At 41.0% G+C, this 26,401-nt stretch overlaps 1 protein-coding gene across 1 annotated transcript in view; it reads right to left on the bottom strand.

Moving 5' to 3' along the window:
• The window catches only part of TEC (tec protein tyrosine kinase), a 138,050-nt gene extending 124,419 nt beyond the window's left edge, over positions 1 to 13,631 (bottom strand). Inside the window, exon 1 of the mRNA XM_021701717.1 lies at positions 13,572 to 13,631. The gene's annotated coding sequence lies outside the window, so the exon portion shown is untranslated. The remainder of the gene's footprint in view (positions 1 to 13,571) is intronic.
• Positions 13,632 to 26,401: the final 12,770 nt, after the last annotated feature.

The raw sequence follows: 26,401 nt of genomic DNA, 5'->3' as shown, positions 1-26,401 counted from the left end.
GCACAACTGTACATGGTGGCCCTAGGCAGAAGCAAGGAAGCTGAGCTGGGCACTGAGAGAGATCAGGATGGAGGGTGGGGATGGAGTGTCTGGGAGTCCCGGGGCCTTTGGAGACAGAGAATAACTTTTGCTGCACTATTTTATATGGTAGAGCCCACTTACCACAAATAGCTATTGAGCACCTGAAATGTGGCTAGTGCAAATGAGGAACTACAGTTTTAATTTTAATTTTAATTTAAAATTTAAAACTGAAGCAGTATAAAATGTTTCTCCATTAACTGCAACTTTATTGTTTGGTAGGACTACATCTTACATTATCCACTGCACTGCATAGGACATTGCCTTGCCTTGCACTGTACTGGATTGTATTACTCATATTCAAGCTCCTGGTTGTTTCTGGCCTCTCATTAATAATCATTATATGATTACACAGTGAAATTATCATGTTTCTTATATATTGGGCTACACAAAATATATTATTAAAATAAATTTCATCTAGTATGTTTTGCTTGTTTCACATGGCCACTAAGAACTTCCAAATCACAGAACATTTCTATTCCACAGTGCTACTATGAAGACATCTTAGGATCTTCAGGTTAAGGTGCTTGAAGTGATATCCAGAGAAACTGGCTGCTTTCACTTGGTTTGAAGCAGACTTTTATGTTTTCTTCTAGGTTGCCCAATTCTGTTTACCAGGACAGAAAATAATAAGAGGAGAGGAGCATTGCTCAGTGTGGATACTCAGCAGAGCTATAAGCGTACCCTCTTGAGTCAGACTGTATTGTTCTCAACTTTGGCTCCACCACTGAGCTAAATTTCCCTGAATTTCCAAGCTTTAGGCTCTTCATCTGTAGAATGTTGGAAATAATCTTGCCCACTTCATTGGATTGTAGGGCGGGTTAAATGAGCTGATCCATGTAACAAGCCCCACTTGGAGCCTGGAACATCTTATGTGCTCAAAGACATTAACTATTGGGGGCAGGTGGTATATTATTTGGGAATAAAGAAGGTGCAACTGAATGGTCTCCCTGTATCATTGAGCTCTGCTTGCTGTGGTGTAAAAGGGCGCATCCCTCCTATGCATTTATCTTTCTGGACCAAAGAATTCAATGGGAGTATTTTACTCAATCTTCTCTGCCACCAATAGATATGTTTGCTTTTCTCTAAGCCCATTACATCTTTACAGTACATTGATGAAACTATCTTAGATGCTGAAACATGAAAATGGGTAAAATGACATTTCTGAATTATTTGTAACGACACCTAAGATCTAGTTAGCGCTTTTGTTCCAAGTCATACACGTAGTGAATCTCTTCAGTTAAGAGTCCACAATCATATCTGAATCTCTTTCTTTAGTAAAAAACTAGAATGCAGGGGCATCTGGGGGGTTCAGTCAGTTAAGCATCTGCCTTCAGCTCAGGTCATGATCCCGGAGTCCCCGGATAGAGCCTCGCATCAGGCTCCCTGCTCAGTGAGGAGTCTGCTTCTCTCTCCTTCTGCCCCTCCCCCTGCTCTCGTGCTCTCTCTCACCCTCTCTCTCTCTCTCAAATAAATAAAAATCTTAAAAACAAAAAACTAGAATGTCCATCTGCATATACAGATAGATTAATTTTACCTAAATGCATTCTTCACCACTGCATAGACTTGAGACCAGCAGTTTGGCTTTTAGCGTCCCAATATGTTCATGTTGACTGTAAACCTGGGACTTTACACTGTGTACTCCCTCTTCTACATAATTTTTTTTTAAAGATTTTATTTATTTACTTGACAGAGAGAGAGACAGCGAGAGAGGGAACACAAGCAGGGGGAGTGGGAGAGGGAGAAGCAGGCTTCCTGCTGATCGGGGAGCCCAATGTGGGGCTCGATCCCAGCACCCTGGGATCATGACCTGAGTCGAAGGCAAATGCTTAACGACGGAGCCACCCAGGTGCCCCTACATCATTTATTTTTAAAATATAATCATAATGATTAGACTAGTTTACTCACATTTGTGTTCTAGGAAATGTCCATTATGGCTGCCTTTGTTCTGTTTTTACCCCCCTCCCCATTGCTGATTTATAAAACATTTTTCCCAAACTCCCACTGACTCAATTTATTTAACAGCCTTTGTGTGGAGTCTTTTCAAAGTTACTTTGAAAATCACAATTTATCTCTAACTTCCATGATTATTTAATGCTCTTTAAGAACACCAGTGAATGTGTCAAACATGACTCCCCTGACAAAGGTGTGGCCTATGCCTATCCCCGCAAAAGGTTGTATTTGCTTAAAAAGTGTAAAATCCGCTTTCCCAACACACACACTCATGGCGGAATTTATTTTAGATTCCACTTGTTCCACAAAGTTCAAGAAAAATGTCATAGACTGTACGTTCAATTTACCCTCTGATTCTCAGCAAGCTCTTATCCTCTGAGGCTTACCTTTCTCATCTGTAAAATGAGCATAATATAGATGTCCTTTGCTAAATAGAGCAAGTCATCTCATTATTCATGAACGTGTATAAAACACTCTGAAAAGCTCAAAGTCCTTTACAAGCATTAGGCCATGAATCTTTCTGAAGTGGACTGTTAATTATGTGTCATTATGCTTTGCTTAATAGGTGGAAAACCTGAGGCACAGGAACATAACACCAGTTAATAGCCGACTTAAAAATCTAGACCAAGCTTTAAACATTAGACAGGAAGATGTTAAGGGAAAAATCTGAATAGGAATCCACTCTGCTCTGGTTCTTTATCAAGAACCAACATCAATGCAAAATTCCCTCACATTGCTGGTTGTCCTGCCCCTCCTACTTCCTCTTACAGTCCAAGTACGGGGAAATGGGTGGGAGGGTTGGAGTTCCCTGCGGGCTTCTAATGCCTTCCCCTGCTTACACAAAGGTTCACGAACACTAGGCTAGGTACTGAGGTCAAATGCTGTTTCACAGACACTGTAACAACCTCTCCACCTTTTGTTACTGATCCCTGGAAACTTTTCCTACCACATCCAACAAAATGAAATGAGGCTCTAGACATTACCAACCGGAACACAGCCTCTGCAAATGGGACCTGTTGGATTACTCTGGCTTTATTAACTGATCTACAACCTGGTACATAACATGGCCTGACTAGCTCCCGCTAAACTTTGTGTCTTCACACAAAGTAGATACTGTTGATCTAAAAGGTCAAAAAAGAGGATAATGGAAACTTTAGATAGCTTTTTATAGCTAGTGAGCTTTTTCAAATTATTATTTTGTGTCCTTCTGACAATGATTAATAGAAACTAGAAATCCTTAATCCCAGAGTGGTATTTTGAGAAAAACTCCCCAAGAAAATAATCCCCAAAAGGGAAAAAATGTATAACAACACTACTTACTTAACAAAGAAAAGAACCCTAATTGTCCAACAATTGAGGAATGGTTCAAAATACTGTTGTGTGTGTGTGTGTGTGTGTGTGCTTTGGTGCAAAATGGTAGTTTTATTAAAGCACAGGGACAGGACCCGTGGGCAGAAAGAGCTGCTGCACGGGGCTGTGAGTGGTGGCTGATTATATACCATGGGGCTGGGGGAGGTAAGGAAAAGGGAGGTTTCTTTCTTTTTTTTTTTAAACTTTTCTTTTTTCTTTTTTTTTAAGATTTTTATTTATTTATCTGAGAGAGAGAGAACGAGCAGTGGGGAGGGGCAGAGGGAGGGGGGAGAGAGAGAGAGAGAGAGAGAGAGATAAGCAGACTCCCTGCTGAGCAGGAAGCCTGATGCAGGGCTTGATCCCAGGACCTGGAGATCATGACCTGAGCTGAAGTCAAGAACCAGATGTTTAAACACTCAGGCACCCAAAGGGAGGTTTCAAAAGGATTTCCATATGCTAAAGAAGACTCACAGGATACTGAGGACTTGCCATTGTCAAGTTAAGGTTGTTTTTCCTTCTAGCAGTAAGATAGTTGGGAGCTTCCTGGAAGAATATCACATATTAACAAGACAATCAGCTAGCTACTAAAAATGATAATTAAATTAAAAATGTCTATATGAAATAATGCTACCCAAAGAACTTTATGCCTGAACTAATTATAATCTCAAAAAGTAATTGCATATATATAATATATAAAGTACATATATATTGCATATATATAAACATTACAGAACTTGGGAGTTACACAAACAGTTGCATGCAGTGCTCCTTAAGTCAATTATTTTCTAGAAATTTGCTAAAGATTTTTAACAAGTCAAATAATGATAGAGATGACTGAGAGGGGTTCACCAAGATTCTCTCTGGAAAGGTTTTGGGGTTGTTTTTAATTTCTTTGTAGGCTTCAGCATTGTTTACACTTTTTAACAATTAGCGTATATGAGACAATTTTTTTTTGTCTAAATGATGTCAGGGAGAATCCACAGAGCACACTGAGAGTTGAGGAATCTCTGTGGCATCCAAGGATTTATCCTTAGTCTAGGTGAGGTAGGAGGATGCGTCACCAGCTCTGAGCCCAAAACCCTCTTTGAGCTACGACTCCAGAACCTATGAACAAGAATTCTTTAATGCAGTGCTTCTATAACTGGTTTAAATGTGTGACAAATAAGTTGACAATCTTTTAAAAAAATTAAAAAGCATTCACACCTAAATTTACGTCTTATTCATTCATAACTCAGTTAAATTGTATTTCTGCTTATCTGCATGGCTAAAGGATCAGACATTTTTATCAGTCAAGGCGGGAAAATAAAAAAGAAAGCCAACCACCTTCTATGAAACAAAAATAACAACCCCAATGGTAAAAACCAACTTCGCTGCACACTTAAATTATATCCGCAGAAAAATAAACCTTGAAATCACTCCTTTGTAGGAAAAAAAAAAAAAAGCCAAGACTTAGGGGAGCCTGGGTGGCTCAGTCGGTTAACTGTCGGACTCTTTCTCTTTTTTTAAGATTTATTTATTTGAGAGAGAGAGGAGAGAGAGAGAGAGACAGAGCACAGCACGAGTGGGGTGAAGGGCAGAGGGAGAAGCAGACTCCCCGCTGAGTAAGGAGCCCAATCCAGAAATCAATCCCAGGACCCTGGGATCATGACCTGAGCCAAAGGCAGATGATGCTTAACCAACTGAGCCACCCAGGCACCTTGAGTGTCTGACTCTTGATTTCGACTCAGGTCCTGATCTCTGTGAGTTGAGGGGGGGATTGAGCCCCATGTTGGGCTCCCACTCAGTGGGGAGTCTGCTTCTCTCCCCTTCATACTCCCTCTGCCCCCCCCCCCACTCGTGTGCTTTCTCCCGCTCTAAGATAAATAAATAAGTCTTAAAAAAAAAAAAAGCCACAATTTCACTTTTGGGGCAGTCATGTGGAGATTCCACATGTTGTGGTTGAAACATAATATTGGGGGATACATGAGGACATGAGAGTTTCCAAGGAAATAGTAACAGAAAGACATTGTTGGAACTCTATTCAGGATAAAGAAAAGTTAAAATATTTTCCTATGAAATCAGGCTAGAACTTCACAAAAATTAAAGATAAATGGAGCAGGATATTTAACAGAGAGTTCTACATTAAAAGTATCTTATATAGCTAAAGATAATTTAAAATCCATCACTTTGATACCCTGTAGCTAATCATTTCAAAAGCTTTTAACTTTCAAAAATAAATGACATGTAGTCACAAAAGGAAATATATATACACTGCTGAAATCCAAAGAGATCTTCCTCCTTTATAAATGTACAACTCACCTGTCTAGACAACCTAATCAGCACATACTTCCCTCCCTCCTCCAAAAGCCACTCTTCTTAGCCATAAAAACCAAGACAATCACAACACTATGCTAAGAGAAAATACACAGGTGGGGGAAAAAAATAGTAGTAGTAGTCGTAATCTGTGTTGTCCTTTTAAGAATGTTATCAGTGGGGGCGCCTGGGTGGCTCTGTTGTTAAGCGTCTGCCTTCAGCTCTGGTCATGATCCCGGGGTCCTGGAATCAAGCCCCGTATTGGGCTCCCTGCTCAGTGGGAAAGCCTGCTTCTCCCTCTCCCCTAGCCCCCGCCCTGTTCCTGTGCTCTCTCTCTTGCTCTCTCAAATAAATAAAATCTAAAAAAAAAAAAAAAAGAATGTTATCAATGAGGCGTGCCTGGCTGGCTTGGTCGGTGAAACATGTGACTCGGGGTTGTGAGTTCAAGCCCCGCGTTGGGTGTAGAGATTACTTAAAAAATAAAATCTTTAAGAAAAAAAAAGAATGTTATCAGTGAGAACTATTTCTAAGTAATACCGAGAAACAATGCACTTGGGAAAACTTAAATGACGTTCTATGTTTCAGTCTATACAGCAAAAGTGAAGTGAAAGTCTAGTCAAGAATTTAATGAATTTAGGCTATTGGGTTCAACTTGGATAACTATGACCAAATATCTTTTTGTCCTAACTGCCAAATGTCCACAATTATCTAGAAAATTCATTCAGTACATTCATCAAGTATTTATTAGGCATTGCACTCTTCCCTAGGAGAGTTTACAATGCAGCTGAGAAAACAAAAAGAACTTAGGTGAAGCACTTAGCACATTAGAGAAAAACATACTGCATGGAAAGCGAGGTTGCAATGGCTTCAAAAATTCTGTTTAGAAAAGGGAAGGATGGCCATGGACGGAAGAATGAGCACTGCAGGTATTCCCACTGGCCAAGTTTCCATTCACAATGGTACCTGGTGGGTTCCAGTGGAATAAGTGTTTTCTACCCATCTTCTCATTTGCTGTCATCCCCCAGGGAGCAAGTCACTCCTGCACCACTCCAATGTAGCAATTGCCAGCACTGGTGTTTTCTGCCTTCTGTACTCCCAATGCATAGGCATCACCTTAGGAGTACAGAGCTTTGCTTTTTCCGCACAGACAAGATGGTTTGGGAACAATGCTCTCCCTCCTTCCATAGAAGCTGATTCTCCTCATTCCTCTGTGTGTAAGCAAAAAGTCCTGTTGACATTGTCAAGCGACTGGCATAGAGGGCAGCAAGATCACACTGAATTAAAGAAGCCTAAGAAGTGATTCAATTGGTAAAATGGGGTTGGGACAGTTGTGATCATCCACGAGGCCCTGGATAGATCAGTCATCTCTGCTCAGCCCAGCCAGAAACAGGAACTTGGTGCACATTCCAAGAAAGACATGAGCTTTGAAACAGGAAGTGAGGATGCTTCTGCTGGTAAGGAAATTGTGTGATAAACTGGCCCCCAGAAGGAAATATTGATAACTTCCACTGAGGCCACAAGGCCACCAACAACAGCAGGCCTGCCTTTCAGATGAAAATATTAGACTTACTATAGACGAGTTTCACTGAAAGGTAAGACAGTCAGAGGCCAAGGTGATGCAATGAGTCCTCCTCGACACAGTGAACTAGAGTAGGAACAGTAAGCTATGTATCACCCACGCTAGGGCTAGAGGTTTTGCCTCCCACGACAAGTGTAATTAGTTGGTAGTGGATGCTTAAAGTGGTAGAAGAAGAGGGCGCCTGGGTGGCTCAGTTGGTTGAGCGACTGCCTTCGGCTCAGGTCATGATCCTGGAGTCCCGGGATCGAGTCCCGCATCGGGCTCCCTGCTTGGCGGGGAGTCTGCTTCTCCCTCTGACCCTCCTCCCTCTCATGCTCTCTGTCTCTCATTCTCTCTGTCTCAAATAAATAAATAAAATCTTAAAAAAAAAAAAAAAAGTGGTAGAAGAAGAAATCTGAGGTCCAAACTGGGTTTAGTGAGAGACTATGCCTGGACTGGTCCAAGAAAGTTACTGTTGGTAAAGGCAGGAAAACAGCAGTACAGTGCCATGGCTGAAGCTCACTGGGCTCTCAGTGGAGGTTCGTTAAGGTACCAATGGCAGATTGAACAAAACTTTCTACCTTCTCTCCCTCCTGAAAGGCCAAAAAATAACAACAAAAGGAATTTTTTTTCTTTAATGTATGAACCCAACAAGGATGGAGAGAATGGAAGAAGAGAAAATAGTAAAACATTTTGGTGGGGTGAAGGGAAGCCAAGAAACAACTTCATTTATATCACGGAATCTCCAAAATGCTACATAATTAAAGGCATAGACCCCCTGTGGGGAGAGGGGAAAGCTAAAATAAAGAGGACTGAAAGCTTCTTTAAAAGGCAGGGCACCTGGGTGGCTCAGTTGGTTAAGCAACTGCCTTTGGCTCAGGTCATGATCCCGGAGTCCTGGGATCGAGTCCCACATCGGGCTCCCGGCTCAGCGGGGAGTCTGCTTCTCCCTCTGGCCCTCTCCCCTCTCATGCTGTTTCTCTGTCCCTCTCTCTTTCTCTCAAATAAATAAATAAATAAAATCTTTAAAAAAATAAAATAAAAGGCAGTTGTATGTCCCATGTCCCTTCAGCCATTCTGAGCAGGTAGGTGATAGCCCCCTCCCTATCCTTGCAAAAACACCTGGAGTTTCTTCCCCACCTCCTCTCCAAGAGAGGGTCTCTGGAATGGGGTACATCAGGCTCAGATGTTGTACTGGAAACACCATGGAGGGGTTTTATGAACATGTGGATGCTGAGACTTTCAGCCTTCTCCTCTACCTAGCTCCCAGATCACTGGCAGCCAGGCTCTCCACCACCATCCAGGAAAAAGAGTAGAAGAGCCTTTTCTGAGGACTCTCCATGGCCCAAGAGGTAATGACATCAGAGTTTCTCCAAATAAAAGCCCCAGCCAGATTAACAGACAGTGACATTTCCAGTCAACAAGCCCACACACATCTTCAGCTTTTTTTTTTTTAAGATTTTATTTATTTATTTGAGAGAGAGAGAATGAGAGACAGAGAGCACGAGAGGGAAGAGGGCAGAGGGAGAAGCAGACCCCCTGCCGAGCAGGGAGCCCGATGTGGGACTCGATCCCGGGACTCCAGGATCACGACCTGAGCCGAAGGCAGTCGCTTAACCAACTGAGCCACCCAGGCGCCCCACATCTTCAGCTTTTAACACCCCACTCAAATGTGAGCAGACAACAGAGGGTTTTAGAAATAGGAGGCAAATCTCTAACATGAATGATCCAGACATAAACTAATAAACAGACAAAAGCAACTTGGGGAAACAGAGTCTGTGATGTAAGGATTAAACTTTCCAAAAAAGTTTGTCCTCAGAGAGATAAGACAGATAAGCACTGAAACCATAAAACAAAAGCAAGAAATAGATATTGAAGGGGCCAAGAGCAGACCACCTCAAAATGCGTCACTTTGGCATGCTGATTATTTTAAATAAAAGTTACTGAAGAGACAGGCAATGCAAGAAGGACACTCAGACCCTCCTCTGTCTCCTGAAAGCAGGAAATAAATCTCCCATGTGAAAGGTGCCCTCCCTGTACCAGGAGGTAAAAAGACATCCCTATGGCCAGAGATGGGAAATTTAGAGCCAAGAAGGCTGTATAAACAACCTTGTTACTTTTTACTCATTTACTACTATAGCCCAAATTCTGTTTAGAATTCTTTACTAATTGAAGTTCCCAAAATGTTCTTTGTTCTGTCAATTCTTCACAGAGTTATTGTTTCTTTGTCTAAAAAAATATAAAAACTGCCTGCTTTAGTCATTTCTTTAGGTCTCAATTTCATAATTGAGCCTCTGTGCGCTTGGAATAAAACTGTTTTTCCCCTGTTAATCTGTCTCATTTAAATTTAATTCTTAGTCCAGCTAGAAGATCTTGAGGGCAGAGGAGAATTTTTCCCTTCTTTCAGTATACCACACACATACACACACACATTCAGAAAGCAAAAAGAGCTTTTAATTTAAAATAATTAGAAATGTGATTATACTTATTAAAAACTCAATGGAAGGGCTAGATGATAAAATTGAGAAAATCTCCCCAAAAGCAGAACCAAGAAATAGAGACATAGAAATTAGGAGAGAAAATATAAGAAAATTAGGGGCTCAATATCTAATATATGAACAATAAGAGTTTCTGAAAGAAACATCACAGGGTGCCTGGGTGGCTCAGTTGGTTAAGCAGCTGACTTCAGCTCAGGTCATGATCCCGGGGTCCTGGGATAGAGTCCTGCATTACATCAAGCTTCCTGCTCAGCAAGGAGGCTTGCTTCTCCCTCTGCCTCTGCCTCTCCCCTCTGCCCCTCCCCCCGCTCGTGCTCTTTCTCTCTCGCTCTCTCTCAAATAAATAAATAAAATCTTTTAAAAAAGAAAGAAAGAAAGAAACATCACAGAAAATGGAGAGGAGGAAATTATCAATGAGTCAATTCAAAAAAATTTCCCAAACTGAGGGATATAAGTTTCAGGATTCAAAGAACCCAGCACAATGGATGAAAGCAGATCCATACCAAGGTGCAGCAACATGAAATTTCAGGATCATGGAAACCAAGAGAAAATTCTATATACTTCCATAAAGGACTCAGCAGGCTTGTAAACTGTACATAAATTACAGGCAAAATTTGAGGAATCAGAACAGTTCTGAATTTCTTAACAGCAACACCACAGCCTAGAAGGCAATGAATCAATGCCTTTAAAATTTCCATCCTAAAATTCTAAACAGTCAATTGTCAGTGGAAAACAACTATTTCCAGGCATTCACTGCCTCAAAAAAATGCATATCCCATGCATCTTTTTCCAAAAAGCTCCTTGAAGATTGTTCTACCAAAACAAGGGAGTTCACCAAGATAGAGGAAGACGTGTGCTTAATAAGAGCTCCAATACAGGAGAGAAATGATGAGGATCCCCAGGATGATGATGAAGGTCTTCAGGGTGACAACTGGTCTCCACGTGTAGAGGGCAACTGGTCCAGATTAGGGCAAGGCAGGAGACTCAAGGACAACTTCTTCAGGAAAATGAAACTGACAATACCCCATGCATGTGAGGCAAGTTTTAGAAATCTGGCCAAGAGTTTTGGGTCAAATTAATGATGAGGACATACAAAACTAAATAAATGAACAAACAACTATTAACGCCAAAGAAAACAAAAAGCTGTGCTTGGCTTAGCTCTGCATATTGATCTAACCAAAATTACTATTTAACTACTGCAAGGATGGGAAAATAAGGAAGCTGTGGTCGAGATGGGGGTGAGAGAAATAAAGGGAGCCACGTCACCATCTTCCACAGTGGGCAGTCAATAGATAATGCTTCAAACTGCAAAATTCAAGAAGTAGCAACTATAAGCAACAAATACCAAAATAAGCAGCTCAAAGAATTACAAATGGTTGTTTCTGGAGAGAGAGAGATGTAATTTAGATTAAAAGTTTAAAAATTAAAAAAAAACAAAAACAAAAAATGCATGTTGACTTCTATGCCCAGGCATTTTTACATTTAGTTGCTTTTGCTTTGTGTCCCCAATAACAATTTGGCAAAATTCCATCCTTGTTTTTCCCAAACAAAAGAAAATGTAATTTTCTACATCTAGTTCACAGCAGCTATGGCCATATGAGCTCTGAGCAGCCAAACGTGGTGGGAAAGGTAATAGTTATAACCCAACCCAAGGAAGGACTGGTTGAGCTAGGGCAGAAACAAAAAGGTTGAGACAACTACTAAGCCCCTCTCTTCTGGGATTCTTTTCAACAAAGATATCCTCATGGCATAATCACATGGTACAGGATAATCTTACAGTTGCCAACAACCATGAGCCAATTTCACTCCTTTCTAACAGACCCAAATGTCCCTCTTTATGACACTAATCTAACCAAGATCTGAGTTCAACTTCACTCCTCTTTACCTCTGTAGACTGACTAGCAAGAGAGAATAAGGGCTCTGACGCAAGTGGCCCTGTCCTCAACAGATATTTACTAAGCATCCATGGGGGACCCAGCACTAGGCTGAGGGTCAACACCCCTGTGCCAACTGCGTGGACCTAGCCTGTCCTGAACAATAAGTTGATTCTCCCTAAGGGTGAGAATCCAGGGAAGGGTGGAGTCGGGGTAGAAGCCACAAAACTGGAAGAGCTGGGGCAGGGAGAGAAGGCACCAACTGGGCCAACCTGGAGGAACCTGTAAGCAGAGGTGTGACTGGAGGCCCAAGGCTCAGGCTCCTACCACTCTGGATATGCAGAGGAATGCAGGGAGACCAACAATTCTTCCCCAAGCATAAAAGTAGCCAGACACTGCCCACAACCCTTCCAACCACCCTGTCAAGTGTCAACTTTACAGAGCAAAGGTTACCATTCTCTGAGCTTTACCACGGTTGGATAAAATATTGCCCCTGCCCTTGAGTGAGTAGCTGCTGAGAAAACATGATGACTGTCTTAGTATACAGAATAAGTAAAGCAGGTTGAAAGTGCTAGAGCACACATTAATATTCTATATTCTTTTCTATTTGGTAAGATGTGAGAATTTTAGTTCAAGGACCTGTGTGGAGCAAAGGTTTTGCCTACTAGCGTACAGCACTGATTTGCATGTGTCTACAACACTTGCCCTATACAGTTCCAAAAACCAAAACATATACACCCTTGTGGGAAGAATCAAACTCATTAACATAAATACATTGCAGTAAGCAACATGAATTGGCAAGAGTAGTACTACATTGATCAGATTAATTCGGGGAAAGTAGAGGTCTATCCTAAACACTGAAAATGTAACTGAACTAAAAAATACTTTCCAAAGCAAAATAAGAAAATTACAACATACTTTCCTTTCTCCATATAAATCATGATATTCCATACTACATGTGATTCCTGCTGACTGAGCTACCAGTGTCACAAACCAACCTGTTAAATCCTGAACTTAATTGGGAAAACCACTGGTTTGTTGAAGTTGTTTCTTCCTCCTCAGCTCTTTAGGGGAGAATCATCTCAAAGAGAGTAAATTCTTGGAATTTCCTAAAAGGAAAATGGGCACTCACTGGAAAAATACAGGGTATATGCTCAAAACACTTGAGTATTTTGGATAACCTTCAAACCCACTTAGCCACCGGCCCATCCTGTTGTTCCCAACCCTTCTAATCAAGTATTCCAGTTTCCAAAGAATGGCAATAGATGAGACTGTTTCCGAACCTGGTACACAGAAATGTATTATTATTCTTCCACTGGGGGGAAAAATCAGATCAAAAGCAAATTTAGGATCCAAGGAAAAGTGCACACACCGGATCAAGGTCTAGTTTTTCTAATACATGTATTCACCAAACCTCTGTTTTCAAGATTCAGACTATTTCCCAGATTTAAAAAAAAAAAAAAAATGTGAAGTTGGTGGGGTGAGGCACTCGGACACGTACAACTGTGGAATGTCTCTGTCGATTGTGCCAACTTTCAATCGAGACTGCGCTGCCGCTCAATCAGACTGGAGGAACCAACCTGGCCGCACCGCTGGGAAGTGAACGCAACGCTGAACCTGGCGCGGGGCGGCTTCAGCCCCGGGACCCAAAGGGAAAGGAGGCGGGTGCTCCTCGGGAGAGGCCAGCGCCTGAACTCGAGAGGCGGAGAGGCGGCGGCAGCCGGGAAGCCGCAGCTACGCGGGAGCGCTCACCTGTCTCTTCTTCCTGGACCGGAATGGACCGGGTCCCTCACCTGCCGTGGCGCGCCCGCGCTCACCGCGCCGCGTTGGGGAGAAAATCTTCCTCATCCCAGGAGGGTCTGTCTCTGGGCTTGCGAGAGCCACCTCTCCCCTCGCGCCGTCCTGACCCTTTCCTGCCCGGATTCCCGCAGTCCCGGGGCCGCCCCTGCCGACCCGCGGCATCCTTACCTGGCTGGAACGCGCAGGGTGCGCGGAGCCGCGGACAGTGTGAAGTCCCGCGGGCACCGCCGAGTTGGGAGCCTGGAGCCCGCAGGCCCCGCCCCCGGCCGCCCCGGCCCGCCCCGCCCCACTCGCTCCGCCCCCGCTCGCTTCTGCCCGCAGCAACCCGTTCCCACGAGCGCTGCCGGGGGGGTTGCACACGCGTCCCGGCTGCCGCCACCCAGCTGGAGTTTCAGGTAAGTCGCAGGAGCGTCCCTTGGGTTCCCGAACGCGGGGCTGGGACTCCCTAGGCCCAGACTTCCTACCCCAGGAGAACCGCCCCGCGAGGTCTGGGACATCCCCGGGCCGGGAGAACCCCGAGCAGTGCCACCTGTGGGTGACTGGGCACTCTGTCGGAACTAGGGGCCGCACCTCCCCTTCCGCTGAGCGGTGGCGGGTCAGGCGGGATGACACGGTGCAGTGGAGCGAAACAAGAGTTTTATGAAAAGAGTAAGTCTTTTTCTGTCAAACCTGAGGCATCGGAGCATATCTGGTACACTTACAGGGTTACGTGCATTCGCTATTAATGTATTAACACTTCACTCACGGAAGAGTAGAAAACAGCACTTGTGTAAGACTTACTATGTGCCAGGCACTGTTTCGGAACTTTACAGGTATTAACATTTATGTTATATCAGAAACCCCCATTTTACCTGTGGTGAAAGTGAGGCACAGAGAAGTTAAATAACCAACCTAACTAATGTCACCCGACTTAGTGAATTGAAAAGCTGGGATTTCAATCCAGGTAGCCCTCCCCTGGAGTCGGTCGGCCCTCTAAGCCACTGCTATCCTGACTCACCAGAATCTGCGTGTCCACCGTGTGCGGTGAACTCTTTACAGGCCTGGGGAAAACAAGACAAGGGCTCTGGCCTCAAAGAGCTTTTATTCTAGTCTGGGGAGAAAGACAGTAAGCAAGTACAAAATGAAACCACTGCACGTGTGAGAAGTGTCTGGACTATAAGAAAGCAGCGTGGTGGCTTTGAGTGTGATGGGGGGAGGGAGGCTGCTTTATACCGAGGGATCCTGGACACTTCTCTGAGAAGGTGACAGTGGAGCTTGAGCACTTAATGAGAGGACAACCTGAAGATGAAGCTAAGGGAATGGCAAGTCCATTAATAATTATTATAGCTCATGCTTGTTCGGGACTTTACAACATACATTATCTCTCCTTTGACCATGCAGTAACCCTGAGAAGTCTGACAAGGTTCCATTTTACAGAGGCGGGGCGGACCCTAAGGGTTGGGAAGTCTAATGACTTGCCTAAGTCATTAGGTAGGAAAAGGGGGCGGGGTGGTGGATGGGAAGATGGCACAGAATTGAACCAAGGCCTTCTGATGCCAAATCTTCTCACACTCTGGGGGGGGGGGGGGCCTTGAGGATAATGACCCGTACTCAAAATGAATCTAGTAAAATTCTCTTTTGTCATCTACTGTCTCTTCCCGGCCCCCATCTCTCCTTGCCTCTTATCCCATTCAGAAACTACTGTTGACTAGTTGACATAATTTCCCTCAGGGCAGGTGTTCTTTGAGGGAGCAGAAGTGAAATTATATGCCAAAAAAAAAAAAATGTGTGTATGTAGAGAGTTATAATTATTTATTATGGTAATAAAGTTGGTTTTCTCCCAAGAAAAGCGCTCATCACTGGGTGTTATACGCAAACAATGAATCATGGAACACCACATCAAAAACTAATGATGTAATGTATAGTGATTAACATAACATAATAAAATAAAATTAATAAAAAAAAGAAAAATGCTCATATACATAAGTGAGAGGACTTAACACTTCCATCAAATCGGCTGATCCCCAAAAGGTAGGAGAGCCACTGTCTTAATGGGTTAACTGATACTATGGTGGTTAAAAGAACCGATTTCCAATTCACTTTGCCTGTGCTTGCTGGGTGACTCTGGTGGCTCCAATTTCTGGCTTAATGGAAATGAGGTTCTCAAAGTTGATGAAGTCTGACTGAAAAGGCGGCAAACCCAAACCCTCATATTACCCCTTCGTAAAGTTTTAAAACTAAAAGAGAGGAAAATATCTATATTATCCCTCTTAGTTCTCAAGAAAACCAGAGAGAACTGATCTGTAAACAAAATACCTAGATAACAGAATTCATTATCAGTGATAATTGAGGTAGTTTCCATAATGTTATACTGTGTCCTAAAGAAGACATTCATTACGTTATCAATGTAGGTAGGTGGTTGCTGCAGGTGTATCATCCCCAAAGCATGTAGCATAGAGTACTGGCAATTGTTTTCAGCAGAGTGTTGATAAGAAGAGGGACAGAGATAAAGATAGCAAGAGAGACTTTTTTATAGAACTTCAGCTACTCAGATGAAAAGGTGTAAAACTGAACTCAGGATGTGGTGGTCTAAAAAAAACCATTTAATCTTTATTATTTCTTATGTGAAAAGTTCAGTATCTTTAATAGAAAACAGAATACAGTTTAGGCCTATATAACTCAATTTTTACACTGGGTCCTCATCAAAAGAAGGAATGTGGTCATGCTGGACTTAAAACGATTTCTCCTTCTGCCTTCAAAGAGAAGATTTCAACTATATTATTAATGTCTTCTTTATTTTAAAATAATATTGAGGCACAGGAAAAAAGGCATTTATGTAGACTTCTCAGAGACAGGGACTCCCTTCTTACAAGATATCCCCATGGCTTCTATAAAATTCGTATGTTTAGATGGGCAGTATCAGGTTGACATAACGTTAGTTCCTTGAGAGAAGAAAATGCTTCTTTTTAACTTGCACATAGATTCCACATTGTGCATTAAAAGACACATGGAATCAACATGGGAGGTTTATAAATAAAATGATGTTTGTATTTAGAGCTCATCACACTTTTTTTTTAATCTCTGGCTTTCTTTTATAACTTCCTTCCTACTCAAAAAAGACCTGACCCATCCTGCCTGAATACTACATGTTTGTTGAATAAATGAATGCTGACAGTGATGAAAATAGTATAGACCTTATCAGTCTTTTATCAACAGTCTGTTCCTAAGAGAAAATGACTTCACTGTGGTGGTATGATATATCTGCTTCTCTTTCCATCACGTACTGAAAGTAGTTGCTTCTTTGGAACTACACAGAAGGAAAGAAAGAGGTTTTTTGTTTATTTGCTTTTTTAAAGTATGCACCACATCCAACATGGGGCTTGAACTCACAACCCTGAAATCAAAAGTTGTACACTCTACCCACTGAGCCAGCCAGGCGCCCCCTGTAGGAAGGACTTTTAAATGTTGGACATAAAATCAAGAATTATATTCCAGGAACAGTTGCTAAATAAATCATTCAAAAGAAGGAAAAAGCATCAGATACAAAGTATGTTTATAAGATCATCACTAATAATAATATAATAATCAAATGCTCAATAACAAGGAAATATTTAAGCAAAACTTATCAATAGTATGGAATGTCAGCCTGTCACTAAAAATAATATATAGGTTAATAAAATAGGAATGTAGAGAAAAACATGAACATTGAGTGAAAAAAGTAGAACACAATGCTTTATGTATCCTGTGATTGCAACTGAATATAAATCGTGTGGGAAGAAAATTGTTGGGTTGAAAATAAGAATAGTGATTCGTAGTTATTGAGGGGGTTGCTATGTACCAGCCTCTGTTTTCAGTACATTAGTTTAATTCATCTAATTTTCACAACAGCTGTGTGAGGAAGGTACAGTTGTTATTTTTGTTTTACTAATAAGGAAACTGAAACCGAGAAGATCTGAGTAATTTGCCCAAAGTCACACTGTTAGTGAGTGGCAAAGCTAGGATGTAAATATAAAGCAGTATGACTCTAGAGTTTGCACATTTACCAACTCAAATCTGGCAGAGAAAATCATGTTTGAATTGTAGATCATGGGTTTGGTTGTGTGTTTATTTTTTTTTAAGATTTATTTTTTTTTAAAGATTTTATTTATTTATTTGACAGAGAGAGACACAGTGAGGGAGGGAACACAAGCAGGGGGAGCGGGGGAGGGAGAAGCAGGCTTCCCGCGGAGCAGGGAGCCCGATGCGGGGCTCGATCCCAGGACCCCGGGACCATGACCTGAGCCGAAGGCAGATGCTTAACAACTGAGCCACCCAGGCGCCCCAAGATTTATTTATTTATTTTAGAGAGCATGCCTGCCTGCCCTCTTTCTTTGCCCCATGAGGAGGAGGAGGGGCAGAGGAAGAGAGAGAGAGAAAATCTCAAGCCAACTCCTTGTTGAGCGCAGAGCCTGATGCAGGGCTTGCTCTCAGGACCCTGAGATCATGACCTGAGCCCAAATCAACAGACAGTTAACCAACTGAGCCACCCAGGTGCCCCATGTTTTGTTTTGTTTTTTAATATCTCCTTGTACAATGTTTTTATGTTGATTTAATAGTAATCAAAAACTTTTTAAATTGCACAAGTCAGAAAAGAAGGCACAGAGGTAAAACCAGATTACACTCAGAAGAGAGAGATACAAAGGTGAGAAACCTACTGAGTGAAACCCTCTGGGTGTGACCAGTTTATGTTTTGGATTAGGATCTAAATAGTGTTTCAAATGGGTGCAATATATCAACAACTTGATAGTTTATGAGAATTGAGATAAAAGGAGGTATGTCACAACAGATGTTATATTCATTATTATTACTATGAATAAAAAGTATATTCTGGCCTGATGTTGTACTTGTACTTGCTGTTCCTTCTGCCTAGGATGCTCTACACCCAGGACTTTTTGAAGCTGCCTTTTCAACAGTGACAGTCATGAAAATGTGACCATCACTGCATTAGCAGAAAACAGAAAACACTGATGAACAATCCTGAAAAAAAATCCCCGTTATGGTGGAGCTTACCTTCTAGTGAAAAGGTTAGTCATTTAAAATCTGATTTAGGGCGCCTGGGTGGCTCAGTTGGTTGGGCGACTGCCTTCAGCTCAGGTCATGATCCCAGGGTCCTGGGATCGAGTCCCGCATCGGGCTCCCTGCTCTGCGGGGAGCCTGCTTCTCCCTCTCCCACTCCCCCGCTTGTGTTCCCTCTCTTGCTGTGTCTCTCTCTGTCAAATAAATAAATAAAATCTTTAAAAAATAAATAAATAAAATAAAATCTGATTTAGTTGCAAGTTAACAACATCCCCTCTTGGTAGGTGAATAATGGTCCCCAAAGATGTCCACATATTAAATCCCTGGAACCAGGAATATGTTAACTTATATGATAAAAAGGCTTTGTAGATGTAAGTAGGTGAAGGATCTTGAGATGGGGAGATTATCATGGACTATCCAGGTGAGCCCAGTGTAATCACAAGGGTACTACAAGTGGGAGGCAGGAGCTTCAGAGTCAGAGAAGGAGAGGTGATAAGAGAAGCAGAGGACAGACAGAGAGCAAGAAAGAGATTTGAAGATGCTACACTGTGGCAGCTTCTAGAAGCTGGCAAAGGCAAGGAAACAGATTCTGCCCTGAAGCCTCCAGAGGCAACCAGCCCTGCTGACAACTGGATGTTAGCCCAGTGAAACTGATTTTGGACTTCTGACCTGCAAAACAGTAAAAGAACACATTTGTGTTGTTGTAAGCCAGTAAGTTTGTGGTACTATGTTCCAACAGCAATAGGAAACTAATAGAGCCCTTAATAAGAGTTTATTTTTTCTTTTTCTTTTTTTTTTTTAATTTATTTGACAGAGAGAGAGACAGCGAGAGAGGGAACACGAGCAGGGGCAGAGGGAGAGGGAGAGGGAGAAGCAGGCTTCCCACGGAGCAGGGAGCCCGATGTGGGGCTCGATCCCAGGACCCTGGGATCATGACCTGAGCTGAAGGCAGACGCTTAACGACTGAGCCACCCAGGCGCCCCTAAGAGTTTATTTTTTCTTATCTATAAGCAGTCTACGTCAGACTGACATGATGTCCATAGTGTCAGGGCCCCAGCTCCTTCTGTCTTTTCATATGGGTGAGAGAACCTAGACAGAAATATGAATATCTCTAGAGACTCATGATTTGGGCATCAGGCCTTATAGTCACCCATATCAGTGTTTCTCAAACTGGTGTAAAGTATAAAGCCCTTTAAGAAAAAAAAAAAAGATTGATTGATTGATTGATTTTAGAGAAAAAGAGAGAGAGAGAACATGAGCAGGCAGGGCAGAGGGAGAGGGAGAGAGAAAAACTCAAGCAGACTGTTCTGAGTGCAGAGCCCAGCGCAGAGCTCAATCTCATGACTCTGAGATCTCGACCGGAGCCAAAACCAAGAGTATAAAGCCCTTTTAAACAAAACATTTTCATCCTTAGTCAGTTAACTATATATAAATATAAAACTAGTTATGTATTACTTAAGTTTATAGCATTTTATACATATTTAAAACCAAAATAGATTTACACAATAAATTCAAACAAGAATATAAAACCAATTATTGAGGCCACACACATATCCACACTGTAATGTCATTGGAGGTCACATAGGAAGCAGTACCAGGAAATTCCTATCCCCCTCAGCCAGGGAGGCATCACTGAAAACCTGGGAAAGAGCTGGAACTCCCAACCCCACCAGCAGGAATAGGGAGCACCTCCCTTGATTGTCAATGGAGGCAAAGTGGGAAACCTGAACTTCTAACTCCAACTGGTAGATGGTGGAGACATTGCCCCCCCACCTTCCTCTGCCAAAGTAGTGTGAGAAGAAGTCAGTTAAAACAAGGATTAAATACAATCAAGAATCTTCATAACGTAATTCCCCAAATGTCCTGGTTTCAATCAAAAATAGCTTGCTATATCAAGAAACAAGATCTCAAATTGAATGAAAAAAAAGGTAATGAAGAGACACCAACACCAAGATCACAGAGAAGTTAGAATTAGGTGACAAAGATTTTAAAGCAACCATCATTAAACTGATTCAACGAGCAGTTACAAACACCTTTGAAACAGATTTTTAAAAAAATAGAAAATCTCAGCAAAGAAATAGAAAGTCTCAGTAAAGAAGTAGAAGACCTAAAAGTTAACCAAGTGAGAATTTTAGAACTGAAAATACAAAAACTAAAATTTTATAACCCCAAGGACGGGGTTATAAAAGCCCAAGGATGGGCTTCAGCAGAATGCCTGAGCCATAGGAAATTAGTGAACTGGAAAGAGCAATAGAAGTTACTCAATCTGAACAAACAGGAACAAAACAAAGCAAATCCATGAAAAATCCTATGGGATTATAACAAAGGATCTTCCATTTGTGTCTTCAGAGTATTAGAAGAGGAGAAAGAACAGGGCTGGAAAAGGACTCAAAAAATAATAGCTGAAAACTCCATATTTTACAAAATCTATAAACCTACAGATCAAGAAGTTAAGCAAACTTCATGCAGGATAAAGGCAAAGAAATCCACACTAAGACACACTGTAGTCAAACTTCTTGAAACTACAGACAGAGAAAAAAATCTTAAAAACAGTGGGAGAGTCATAACAACTTATCTATGGAAGGAATACAGTTCGAATTCAGAAACCACGCAGAAGGAAGTAGCACAACAGTTTTGAGTGCTAAGGTAAAATAATGGCCAGCCAGCCCACCATCCTATACCCAGCAAAAATATTCTTCAAAAATGAAGGAGAAACCAAGTCAATTAAGACAACAAATTAAGATAATTTGTCATCAGCCAACCTACCCTAAAAGAATGGCTAACGGGAGTTCTCCAAACAGAATGGAATTGGGGAAAAAAAGGAATCTTGGAATTATTCCATCAGTGAAGAGAGAGCACAGTAAGTAAAAATATTGGTAAGTGCAATAGACTTTCCCTCTTCTCTTCCTTTTTCTAAATTACAATGGATAGTTGAAGCAAAGATGATAACATTATCCAAGTGGTTCTAAAAGTATATGAAAGAAGTATTTAGGACAATTGCAAATAAAAGAGGATACATGCTTGTAAAGGGAGCTAAAGTTTCTACATTTTCTTCACACTGATAACATGATGGCACCTATAGAAGTTGTCAAACCTAGAGCACCGACTAAAGAAGCTATACAAGGAGATATATACTCAAAATTACTGTATTTATAGTGAAATAGAATTGTAAAGATATCACTTTCTCAACAGTTAATAGAACAAGTAGAAAGCTAGCAAGGATATAGAAAAACTCCCAACAATACCATGAGCTGAGAGAATCTAATTGACACTTGGAGGATACTCTACCCAATAGTGGAATACATAGAATATATACCAAGATAGATCATATCCTGGGCCATAAAACAAACTCCAGCAAATTTAAAATAATAGAATTCATACAGAATATGTTCTCTGATCAAAATAAAATTAAATCAGAAATCAATGTCAGAAAGATACCAGGCAAATCTCCAAACCAATGCTTGGAAACTAACTAAACATTGTATTTATGAAGAATTCATGTATCAAAGAGGAAATCATAAGGGAAAATTAAAAAAATAAACTAAGTGGAATAACATCAAAATTTGTGGGACACAGCTAACAGTATTGAGAGATAAATTTATAGCAATAAATGCATACAGTAGAAAAGAGAATTCTCAAATCAATAATCAATATCTCTCAAACAAATAATCTATGCTCAAATCAATTATCTATGCTCCCCTTTTAGAAACTGAGAAAAGGAAGAGCAATATAAATCTAAAGCAAACAAAAGGAAACAAAACTAAAAGCAGAAATCAATGCAATTGAAAACCAAAAAACAGAGAAAATCAATGAAAAAGCTGGTTCTTTAGAAAGATGAATAAAATTGATAAACACCTAGGAATACACAAAGATAAAAAGAAAGAAGACCCAAGATACCAATATCAGGAATGAAACAGGAGTATTGTTACAGACCACTCCAACATCAAAAAGATGATAAAGGAATATTACAAACAACTCTATACATATAATTTTTTAATTGAACTATAATTGCCATATAACATTATATTGGTTTCAGGTATACAACATAATGACTTGATATTCGTATATATTGTGAAATGATCACCACAAAAAGTCTAATTAACTTCCATCACCATTACATAATTACAGATGTTTTTCGACAAACATAAATTTGACAATTTAGTTGAAATAGACCAACCATTAAAAAGTACAAATTACTACAACTCACCTAATATAAAATAAGTGGGAAAACCTATAACGATTAAGGATTGAAGATGTAATTTTAAAATTCCCCAAATAGAAATCTTCAGACCAATGGTTTTGCTGGAAAATTCTAATGTTTAAAGAATAAACACTAATTCTTCACAATCTCTACCAGAAAATAGAAGAAGAAAGGACAATTCCCTATTCATTTTTAAAGCTAGTATTACCCTAATGCCAAAACCAGAGAAAAACAATACCAAAAAGGAAAACCGCAGACCAATATCCCTCATGAATATAGACATAAAAAATTTTAACAAAATAGCAAATAGAACTCAGTTAAAAAGAATTACATACTATGACCAAATGGGGTTTGTTGCAGAAATGCAAGACTGCTTCAGTATTTGAAAAAAACAGAGACAAAAACTTGCACTGTGGAAAACATTTTGCAGTTCCTCAAAAAGTTAAACACATAATTATGACCCAGCAGTTCCACTCCTAGGTATATACCCCCAAAGAACTGAGAACAGGTACTTAAATACTTGTCTACAAATGTTCAAAGCAGCATTATTCAAATAGCCAAAAAGTGAAGACTACCAAAATTTCCATCAGTTGACATACATATACAGTGGAGTATTATTCCACCATTAAAAGAAGTGAAGTACTGATACATGCTACAACATGATGGACCTTGAAAACATGCTAAGTGAAAGAAGTCAGACACAAAAGGCCACATGCTGCACTCATTTCATTTATATGAAATGTCTAGCATAGGAAAATCCATAGAGACAGAAAGTAGGTTACTGGTTGCCAGGAGATAGAGGTAGGGAGGGAATTTAGGACAAACTGCTAATAGGTATAGAGTTTCTTTTGGGGGTGATGGAAATGTTGGGGAATTAGGTGGTTGTGATGGTGATAAAACACAGTATATAAAATTTTTTTAAAAACCTGAAGTCTACACTTTTTTTTTTAAAGATTTCATTTATTTATTTGAGAGCACACACACATGAGCAGGGGGAGGAGCAGAGAGAGAGGGAGAAGTAGGCTCCCTGCTGAGTAGGGACTACTCAATCCCGGGACCCTGGGATCATGACGTGATCATGACGTGAGCCGAAGGCAGACACTTGACCAACTGAGCTACCCAGGCGTCCCTGAAGTCTACACTTTAAAATGGTGAATTTTAGGGGCGCCTGGGTGGCTCAGTTGGTTAAGCGACTGCCTTCGGCTCAGGTCATGATCCTGGAGTCCCTGGATCGAGTCCCGCATCGGGCTCCCTGCTCGGCGGGGAGTCTGCTTCTCCCTCTGACCCTCCCCCCTCTCATGTGCTCTCTCTCTCTCATTCTCTCTGTCTCAAATAAATAAATAAAATCTTTAAATAATAATAATAATAATAATAAAATGGTGAATTTTAGGTTATGCAAATTATATCTCAATTAAATAAAACTTTGACTTTGTGAAAGTCCCTGTTAAGAGGATGAAAAGACAAGCTATATACTGGGAGAAAATATGTGCCAACTGTATATCTGATAAAGACTAGTATCTAGGCTATATACAGATCTCTAAAAACTCAACAGCAAAAAACCAAACAATCCAATTAGAAAAATGGGCAAAAGACATGAAGCTACATTTCACCAAAGAGCACATACAGATAAGCAAATTAATACGTGAAAAGATCTTCAACATGATTAAATGCTTGGTAAGTGCAAATTAAAATTATAATGAGGTATCACTAAACAACTATCAGAATGGCTGAAATAAAACATACTGACAACATCAAATGCAAGTAAGGATGTAGAGAAATTTGATCATTCATACATTGCTGGTGGGAATGTAAAATGATACAGCTACTCAGGAGAATGGTTTGGCAGTTTCTTTAAAAACCAAACATATAACTATCATATGACCCAGCAATTGTACTTAGGCATTTGTCCTGGAGAAACAAAAGCTTAAGTTCACACAAAAACCTATATTCAAAGTTTATAGTAGTTTTCTTTATAATAGTCAAAACCTGGGAAACCCATATGTCTTTCAATGGGTGAACAGTTAAACTGTAGTATATTATACCAACTACTCAGCAACAAAAAGAAACAAATTATACACTCATTTGACACACCCAACAATCTGCATAAATCTCCAGAGAATTATACTGAGGGAAAAGAGCCAATAAAAATGGTTACATACTATATGATTCCATTTATATAACATTCTAGAAATAACAAAGTTATAGAAATGGAGAAGAGATTAGTGGTTACTAGGTATTAAGAAGGGAATGGGGGCAGAACAACATGGGTATGGCTATAAAAGGGCAATACTAGGGATCTTCATGGAGATGGAAATGTCAACCTGACTGTATCAGCATCAGAATCCTGCTTGTAGGGGCTCCTATGTGGCTCAGTTGGTTAAGACCTTTGGCTCAGGTCATGATCCCAGGGTCCTGGGATGGAGTCCAACATCAGGCTCCCTGCCCAGCAGGAAACCTGCTTCTCCCTCTGCCTCTGCCTGCCACTCCCCCTGCTTTTGCGCTCTCTGTCAAATAAATACATTTAAAAATCTTAAAAAAAAAAAAAAATTCTGCTTTGTGATATTGTATTATAGTTTTTTCAAGATGTTACCCTTGGGGGAAACTGGGAAATAGGAGATCTCTCTATAGTTTTGTCTTATAACTACATGTGAATCTATAATTAACTCAAAATTAAAAGGTGGATTAAAATCTTAATTAACAGCTGATAATGACAGTAGCCCACAATTACTGAGTATTTAATCCTAAGTATGGTTCTAAGCACTTGATCCATTTAATCTTCCCACCATCCCAACAATATAAATGTTCCCAATCTCAAGCAACAGACAGGTAAGCCCTGGTGTGCTGATGCTGCCTACTGCTCGGATCCCTAGGGGACTGGACAAAGCGAAAGCATAGCTTTGGCTAGGTTTGCCAGCACTATTGCCAAACAAATTTGGATAAACTTGTCCCAAGAGAAGCCAATAACTCAAGAGGATTTGGGAAAGAGAAAGGGAGAAATGTATTTAGGGTGCCAGCAGCCAGAGGAGGCAGATTCAAGCCTTAACAACTAACCTGTCTGCCTGCAAGATGGGCACCTAGAGTTTTATAGGGAGAGGTTCAAGGGGTACATGCAGGAGAACGCGTGGCGAGCAGGTGATCATGGGTGGGGAGTGCTATGTGTTCAGCAGTGATCATGCGCAGGGAAGGGGACAGGCTCTTCGAAGCCATTCTGTCGCTATCAGGGCGTGTCTGGCCTGCCAGTTGGAATGTTCCAATCTTTGCCAAACACCTTCATCAATGCCTCAAGAAAATGTGATGAGAAGTAGGAATAATGGGCTTTAGTTAGAGTGTGAGTTAAGCAGTCTCATCAATTTCTAGTTTTAAGTGTTGGGTTCTGACGTAAGGACAGTCATTAGTCCCATTCAAGAGATGAAAAACCTGAGGGTCAGAGAATAAGTAATTTGCCCAAGGTTACATAATTAATAATTGGTAGGAATGTGATTCAACTTCAGGCCCCCTGGCTGCAGAGTCTATGATCTTAAGCACCATGTTAATAATCAAACAACTTGGCATATTCAGGCTTCTCAACTTTCCTTGAAATCACATCCTCATTCCTACTCTGCAACAGTGGCCGAGGATCAGTAGCTGCTGCCCCCTTCAGGCAGAGAGCATTGTTGCACATTTATCACAATGCCCACTACTCTCTATTCAATAGAGTCCATTTTAGGGACGCCTGCGTGGCTCAGACGGTTAAGCATTTGTCTTTGGCTCAGATCATGATCCC

This window comes from Neomonachus schauinslandi, chromosome 2 (genome assembly GCF_002201575.2).
Source record: "Neomonachus schauinslandi chromosome 2, ASM220157v2, whole genome shotgun sequence".
NCBI lineage: Eukaryota > Metazoa > Chordata > Mammalia > Carnivora > Phocidae > Neomonachus > Neomonachus schauinslandi.
Note: the sequence above shows the minus strand (reverse complement) of the source record. Positions and strands in the feature narration are given on the sequence as shown.